This window comes from Passer domesticus, chromosome 12, assembly GCF_036417665.1.
Source record: "Passer domesticus isolate bPasDom1 chromosome 12, bPasDom1.hap1, whole genome shotgun sequence".
Lineage (NCBI taxonomy): Eukaryota > Metazoa > Chordata > Aves > Passeriformes > Passeridae > Passer > Passer domesticus.
The window spans coordinates 13,819,519-13,827,140 of NC_087485.1; the positions used below are offsets into that span (position 1 = coordinate 13,819,519).

Below are 7,622 nucleotides of genomic sequence, written 5' to 3' on the forward strand. Positions count from 1 at the left end.
AGAACAGCCCTTTCCAACTGCAGACAAATAATCCTGTGCCATCCTGTCTGTACATCCCTGCCCTCCCCTCCATCCTCATCCCAGAGCCAGTGCTCTGCAGGCAGCAAAGCCACTACAGACACAGACTAAAGTTTGTTCTCAGGTATTAATTCTGTCCCAGTCTCTCTTGAGACAGCAGATATAACGGTGGGCTTTGTGTAATTGCAGCAATTTTCAACAATGTTTACTGTTTTCATAGAGAAATGTACTGTGAGAACTTTTATTGACATAAAATGGCAGTTAATGTCAGGCAAAAGTTTTTCATTTATGCCTTACATTTAAAGTGCATCTCCAAAAACAAATGACGTGGGGTTACTTCAGACCTCTGTGAATATTTTCTGCTATAGATACCATTTATTTTACTTTTGCTGCTGGAAGATTTGTTGTAAGAAATGTTTATGGAAAGATTGATAGAGTCCATTTCAGAGCCACCTGAAGGGGACTCAGCTGATTTGCAGGTACCAGCTTCCAGGCTGCTTTGTAAAATAAAGGAGTGAGGAAGACCAGAGCAGGAAGGACTTTGTGCTGTGACTGCCAATCCTCTCAAGCTTCATGCAGGAGACAATCAGATGCCAATGCCAATCCTGACTGGCTTCCTTTCATGTTCAGTGCTGGGGCAGAGGAGAGAGCTCAGCTCCTGCCCTGTGGAGGTTGCTCATGTGCAAAGCCAAGGAGCTGCTGTGGGCACTCCCTTGCCTCTGTTGCAGCACAAACCCCTCAATCTCTGAGATGCATCACAGTGACACTGGCTGGGCTTCCACAGCAAGAGCTGATGCTCCCTTGCTTGTCTAAGATTCAGTCAGTGACAGCAAGGGGAAAAGAAGGGGAAAAGATGGAGGAAAGGTGCCTCTGACCCTGCAGTGCAAGGAGGGTGCTCACTGAAATTGCCCAGGTAAATCCACAGCACTGGGTCTGAACGCTTGTAAATAGGGAGTCAGTTTAACATCATGCACATCTGCTTAATCACTTCTCTACTATCTCAAAATTCTCAGTAAACTATTTTAAATATCATCATCGTGATTAAATGCTAAAATACTCCAGGAGCCACTAAAATGGCATTAAACTTAATCTTAGCTTTGCTAATTATCAGTCTTATTCCTATGAAAGAAGAATATAGTCGACTTTGCGTTAATCTCTTTTATCAGGCAATACCATGTACTAGAATGAAAAAGGAAAATAATCCTGATTTGAAAATAAATTAACCAAAAAGGGAGACAAACTCTAGCAAGGTTTCCCCTGACAGCTGATTTTCATGAGTCTGGTGACTTGGAAGGAAGGAGAGTCCACTGGTGAGAATTAGGACTCAGTCTCTTATCCTTTGACCCCCAACAATGCCCAAGGAATTGGGGTTTTGTGTGCCTGAAGGAATACATAATTCTATCACTAATTCCTTTAAGTAAAACAATTTTTAAAATTTCTGGCTTCAGACTGTATATAAACAGCTGCACTTTCTTGAGGAATGCTGTGGTGTAACTGCAGTTTATCATCTTACAACACAATTTCCTTTCATGTAAAGCATTCCAAAATTACTCTGGAACACTCTGAGTCTAATGAAAACTTATGTCTCTGTTAAGAAAGGCTTTCTAATGTAAAAGTTTGCCAACTAAGGGCTGGGCACTTGGGAAATCAGATAATGGACTTCATGAAATTTTCTAAGAGGGTCAAACCAAAATATTTATTGTTTGAGGTACCACCACCTCCTCCTACAAACAGTCCCTCTGTTCTGGACTCATGAGCTGCAGGCTGTGCCTTGCCAGCAATGTGAAAACAGGCTGGGCAGAGAGGGAATGCTCGAGGTGAAGGTGTCTGTAAATATTTTCAGGTGCACGGGACAGTTCCTTTAGTGGCAGTACAACAGAATACTTGTGAGAATTTTACTGAGAGAATATTTACAAGAGCATGTACTGATAGGACAAGGTGGGGGAATGGCTTCAAACTGAGAGAGCAGGTTTAGGTTAGAGGTGAGGAAGAAATTCTCAGCTATAAGGGTGAGGGGCCCTGGCACAGGGGTCCCAGAGAAGCTGTGGCTGCCCCATCCCTGCAATGTCCAAGGCCAGGCTGGACAGAGCTCTGAGTAACCTGGTCTAATGGCAGGTGTCCCTGCCCATGAGAGAGGGATTGGAAATAAAACATCCTTAAGGTCCCTTCCAATCCAAACCATTCTATGATTATATGACAAAAAGCAGCATTATGCCTTGGCCTGTTCCATGGTTGACTGTTCATGCCATGTGGAAGTACATCCCATTTTCCTCCTGAATTGCTTCTGGGGTGCTCTGTGGACTTCTGCAAGAGGGGAGGAGTCCTACAGGAGTACAGATGGGGATCTCCACACTGGGAAGCATGGTGCCACCATCTGTGATTGGTCATGCAGTAGCCTTGTGTCTGAGAAAGGACCCTGGGGTGCTGGGAGCAGCCTCCAGATGAGCTCTCAATGCCTCTGTGCATGACTTGGTTAGAGATTCAGCTGACTTCAAGTCCAGTTTAAAATGCAGAGAGAGCAGAAACCATTCCTCAGTAGCATTAACGAGTGAATCAGAGTGGTCACTGTCAGTCTGCCCCAAATGCTCAGGTAACACCCAGCAGACTGTGGCACGGGGGCTTTTCCATTGCTGCCATTTGTCCTCTCCCCAGGGCCTCAAGCAATTGCATTGGCTGGAATGTAAGGTATTGCCTGATGCTTTTGGTTTTAAGGTATTGCCAGATGCTTTTGGACATGGTTGTAACATCCTCTATACATGATTTGAGTGAAATGCTTTCCAAATGGGTTTCATTTGCCTACTCAAAGCTGAATTTAGCTGAAATTCCTTGGATTATTGGTGTTTGAGCATGCAGTTTGAGCTTTGGGAAGGAATTTTGTCTTTTTGAAATTAAGCTGTCTTTTCAAGGTATTTGATAAAATTAAGACCTTCTTTAATTCTTGAGGTTCTGTTTCCAGTGCTGCAAATCTAAAGCTGATATGGGTTAGATTTGAGGTTATTTTATTTGCATTTGAGCAAGTAAATTTTCATGAGAAGTATTTTGTATGCTGCTTTTCACTTTATAGTACAAACAGTACTGATAAATTGCAAGTTTTGACAGCATTATGTAAAAAAGAGGATTTTATATCTATATAAATTTGATTATGAACTCTCCTAAATGTTTTCTGTAGGCTAAATGTTGACTTAAGATTTTCAGACATCTATTTCAAAACAATTGCAATTAAAAACCTATCTTTTATGACTCCTAACCTATCATGTTGAAATATCTTCCCATTTTCAGAAAGATAGAGCTTCAAAAGTTCTCAGATTATCTTGCAGAAACCAGAGTAATTCTCCATAGTACTTTTAAAAAACATCTCTTCATGCAGTCTACAATTGATATAAAGAGCCATGCTTAAAGAAAAAATGTATTCTTTTGAAATTTAACACCTGAAATCTTTAAATGGAATGGGGAGCAGGTGATTCTTCCTTAATATCCTGCTGTACTGAGGACATTTCCAGCACCAGAGAGCACCTGCTCCTCCTGCTAAGGACTGTGTGCATCTTTGTGTAGCTGGGCTTGTGCACCCTCTGATCATCACTGTCATCCTTATTCTCAAAAACAACCTGTTGCTCTTGGGTGAGACTGTGGGGACCTGTAAAAGTCACACATTTTTCAGGACAAATTAGGATTTGCTACTTAACAGCTTTTGTGTGTGTGTGTGTTGAATAAATAGCACATTGTTTTCATGACAAAATCTCTTTGCATATAGCTTAGAGTGGAAACTTGACATTGTGGCTTTAACAGTGCCAAAATAAATGTCTGGTAAATTAGCACAAATAAATGTTCTTGTGGTTTACTGTCTATGGGGAAAATTAGTTTTCACTTGAAAATGTTGGAGCTAGCAAACTGGGAATATTAATTTATCCCTGCTCATGCTCACAGGCTTTTTATTCTCAGGTGTTTAGCACTTGTGAGTGTTTAAGCTCCTTGGTGATGAAAATGCCAGTCCTGCCTGGCCTCATCATAATGAAGAGTGAGCGTGTCCCCAGGCAGACCCGTGTGGGTGTTTGAAACCAGGCTGGAGCAGCTGCACCTTGGCTGGCAGAGGTGGCTCCGGGTCCCTCCTGGTCACACAGCTGCATTGTCAGGGTGGCCCACGGGTCAGGGAGGATCCCTTTGGGCCCCCCTGGATCTGGGAGAAGTGTGTGGTGTCCCCTGCCCCCGGGGTGTGCTGGCAGTGCTGGCACAAACCAGAGGGACCCTGAGCCTCTGTCCTTGGTGCCACCTCCTCTCTGACCCCACACCTTGTGGATGGTAGCAAAGTCAGCAGTACTGCCTCAAGAGCTTAGGTGGAAAGCTAAGTAAGAGCATCAAACCTCTAGGCCAGAAAGCACTTTATACATTCCCAGCCAGAAATCATAAAGCTCAGGTCACACCCTTACTGAATTTGTCCGAAGCTAAGGGAAAGAAATAAATCTTGGAAGAAGCTGTTAAGGATTAATTTTGAGAAAGGTCAGCTCCTCAACATTTTCTGGATTCCAGAAGTACTTGTTCATTCAGTTGCAATGCTGTTGGCAGTTTAAAATATGGGTTTAGACTTGATGGGGATGGGGGTAATCTATTAATCAGCACTTCATCATCTACAGCTGCTTATCTTCTCTTTTCTGTAATTCCTCTTTTTAGTTGGACATCAGCATTGTCTACGTACTTCATACCATCCATCAGGAGGAATGAATGAAGTACACAGCAATATATCAGCTTGACTAAGCTCAATAAAGCCAAAGAGAAGCAGAAAATTATTGCAATAATCTTAAATCTTTAATGATAGTGGAGTTAAATATATATCATTTTCTTTACTCATTATTATAGTGATAAAGCCCTGCTCTAGTACATAGTCCTAATTTGACAGAGAAAGTTTCTTCTTATTATATTAGGTAAAAACTCCCCCCTCACCTTTTTTAAAAGAAAACTTTTGGTACAAATGATGTCTGACCTGTTTAATGCCACAGTTCCAATAGATCTTGGCCAATGCTTCTTCTAGATTTTATATTAAAAAATTAACTGAGCTTTGGAAGGAATTAACTTCACTCCAACTGTGCCTCTTTCCTGTGTGTTTGACAACCAAAAAAAAAGTCTGCTAAGTTTTCAATGAGAGATTCAGCTGTTCCAAAGAATGAATGGCACTCATTTTTGTCTTGGTTAAAAATACTTGCAGATGTTTCATTAATAAACTGTAGTGTCCTCCTATGAGAAGAGATTAAATTTGATGGGAATGCAGGAAATGTTCTTGCTGCTATTTGCATGAAAGTTTTCCCAGCCTTGGCAGAGCTACAGGAAGCTCTAAGGGGCTTATTGGGCTTGGCTGACAAATGTTCAAATGTTCTGAGGGTTCTGTGGCTGCCTGGAGAGCTCTGCCCCAGGGCTGCAGGGAAGGAGCTGAGCTCCCCCAGCACATCTGTCCTGGCACTGGGGTGGGATTAGACTGGACCTTAAAGCAAAACCAGAGATGTTCTTCCTGTCCTTGCTGCCACAGAACTAGGGAAAATCAGGGGAGACAGGGAAGGATGAGGGGATGTGAGATCTGCAGTCTGGTGAGGCTGCAGTGGACTGGGGCTGACAGCTGGGCAGAGCAGAGGTGGAGACAGCACTGCCAGACCCTGTGGAGGATGAGGGGCTGGAGGAGGGCTGTGAATAACCAGAGCAAGTGTTTGTGGTGGCTGCCCCACCAGAGCTGGGGCCAACCCACAGATTTCTCTGCTGTCAGTGTTAATGGGTTCCCAGGACATTTACAGGGATTTTCCATGTTTATATCACTTTGCTTGCTTTACACAATGCTGTGTATTCAACTTTGCCTACCAGACTTTGAGATGAGCATTAATATAAGGCTGAATCAACAAATGTTAGAGGGAATTGAAGGAACAGGTCCAGATAAATTTATTGTTTTCCACCATTCCTTTAAGTCTGAAATTATATCAAGGTTAAGGTTCTGAGACTTGACTTTGCAAGTTCAGAATTGTTGAAATTACCTGTACAATGATGGATGGGGCTACACAGCAGAAGCACAGTAATGTTTTGGCAGCCCATTTGCCAATTCTTGCAAGAGGACTGACTCAGAACACACACAACCCCAGTCAGTGAGAAACCTTCCAAGTTGAGAGCAATCCATGCAATGAAAAACAAGCTCTTCTGGTGCAGAGGATAGAATATGAAGTCATTTCTTTTAATTAAACTGTTCTGAGTGAGACTGAACTTTGCAACTTCAAAGCATGTGTAATTGATGGATTTAGTGCTTTATACATATCTCCATAGTCCCAAAAATTCTGGTCACGTTTTAGGTAAGTGGTGGTCATGAAAGCAATTTATGGATTAACATGGATTAAAGAGAGGTTCTTTCAAAGGAACATTTCAGCAGTAAGAATGATAGGCCTAAATGGCACTTGTTGTAAAGTTTCTAAAAACTACACTTGCTGCTGTGGACTAGACTTATAATCAAAGCTGTGATTTAAATTTTCCTTAATAACTTCATGTTATAACTTTTCCTTTCTGTGCCCTCTAAATTACTTTGTCTATTCTAGATAAATGGATCTCATCAAGAGTGAAAAGGACATCTTTTGTGAAGCATCAAGTCTTTCTTGCTGGAATCTAGATTTATTAACTTCACATTATGAAGTTAATAAATGTTGTCCCTCTCTCCCTTCAGAGGCCTTTAAGGAGAGAATGGACTGAACACTTTAAGGTTTAGGACATTTATGTGTAATGAGGAGTCCTTAAAAATGAATTGCATCTTTATCCTTAGGGGTTGACACCTAATGTTTGGGAAAAGCACCTTCTAAAGAGTTTCCTGGTGGTGGGTTTTTTGGTTAGTTATTTGAAGAAATCCATTTAGGGCCTTCTAATCTGTTCTCTCAGACATTCTGTGTGTAGTAAGATGTTCAACTCTCTTCAAGCTCCAAATGGAGAATTAATGAAATGAATAGTTTTACAGCTCCAATCTAACCCTAATTATAGAAGAATGTGTTACTGGGATTGCAGCTTTGAGCTGTACAGTAATTTACAGGGATCATTCCCAGAGTATCACTGTCCCAGCAGAGCAGAAGGATGCAGAGCAATCCAGCAGCCCACACAAGAGACAGAAGAATGGCACAAACACTGATGTACACATTTCAGAGGCAATGTCATCCCTCTGTGCTCCTGAAGATGCCTCAGGAAAAACTGGGTGATCTTTTTAAGTGCAGGAGATGTCTGCTGATGACAACTATGATTCCAGCAAAAGACAAGCTTTCAATTATCAGCTGTAGTTATTCAACCTATAGAACACACTTCCTTACATATGCAAGCTATTCTCAAGCACAGCAGATTTTTATCTAGAACATTGAAGATACACTACAAACATTTGGACCCAAAAATGAGATTTATTTCTCATGAAGATGTAAGTATCTATATGAAAAAGCACTCAAAAATCTGAAAATATCAGTGTTCTATTCATTGAAGAGGCACAATTCCAAGGAAAGCAACGTACCTTTGATTTGCATGAATAAGAACAATTTTTTCCTCTGTGAGCATTCTTTTGAAGAACCCAACCAAAGTACTTGTGACTTTGCCTGAAAGCTATAGTTAGCACT

The 7,622-nt window shown here is 41.6% G+C and overlaps 1 long non-coding RNA gene across 1 annotated transcript; it reads left to right on the forward strand.

Annotated features, from left to right (window-relative positions):
* Positions 1–802: 802 nt before the first annotated feature.
* LOC135279774 (uncharacterized) lies at positions 803–4,796 on the forward strand. The gene is made up of 2 exons (XR_010346972.1): positions 803–931; positions 4,684–4,796. It is a non-coding gene; the product is annotated as an uncharacterized LOC135279774 (long non-coding RNA).
* The last annotated feature ends 2,826 nt before the right edge of the window (positions 4,797–7,622 follow it).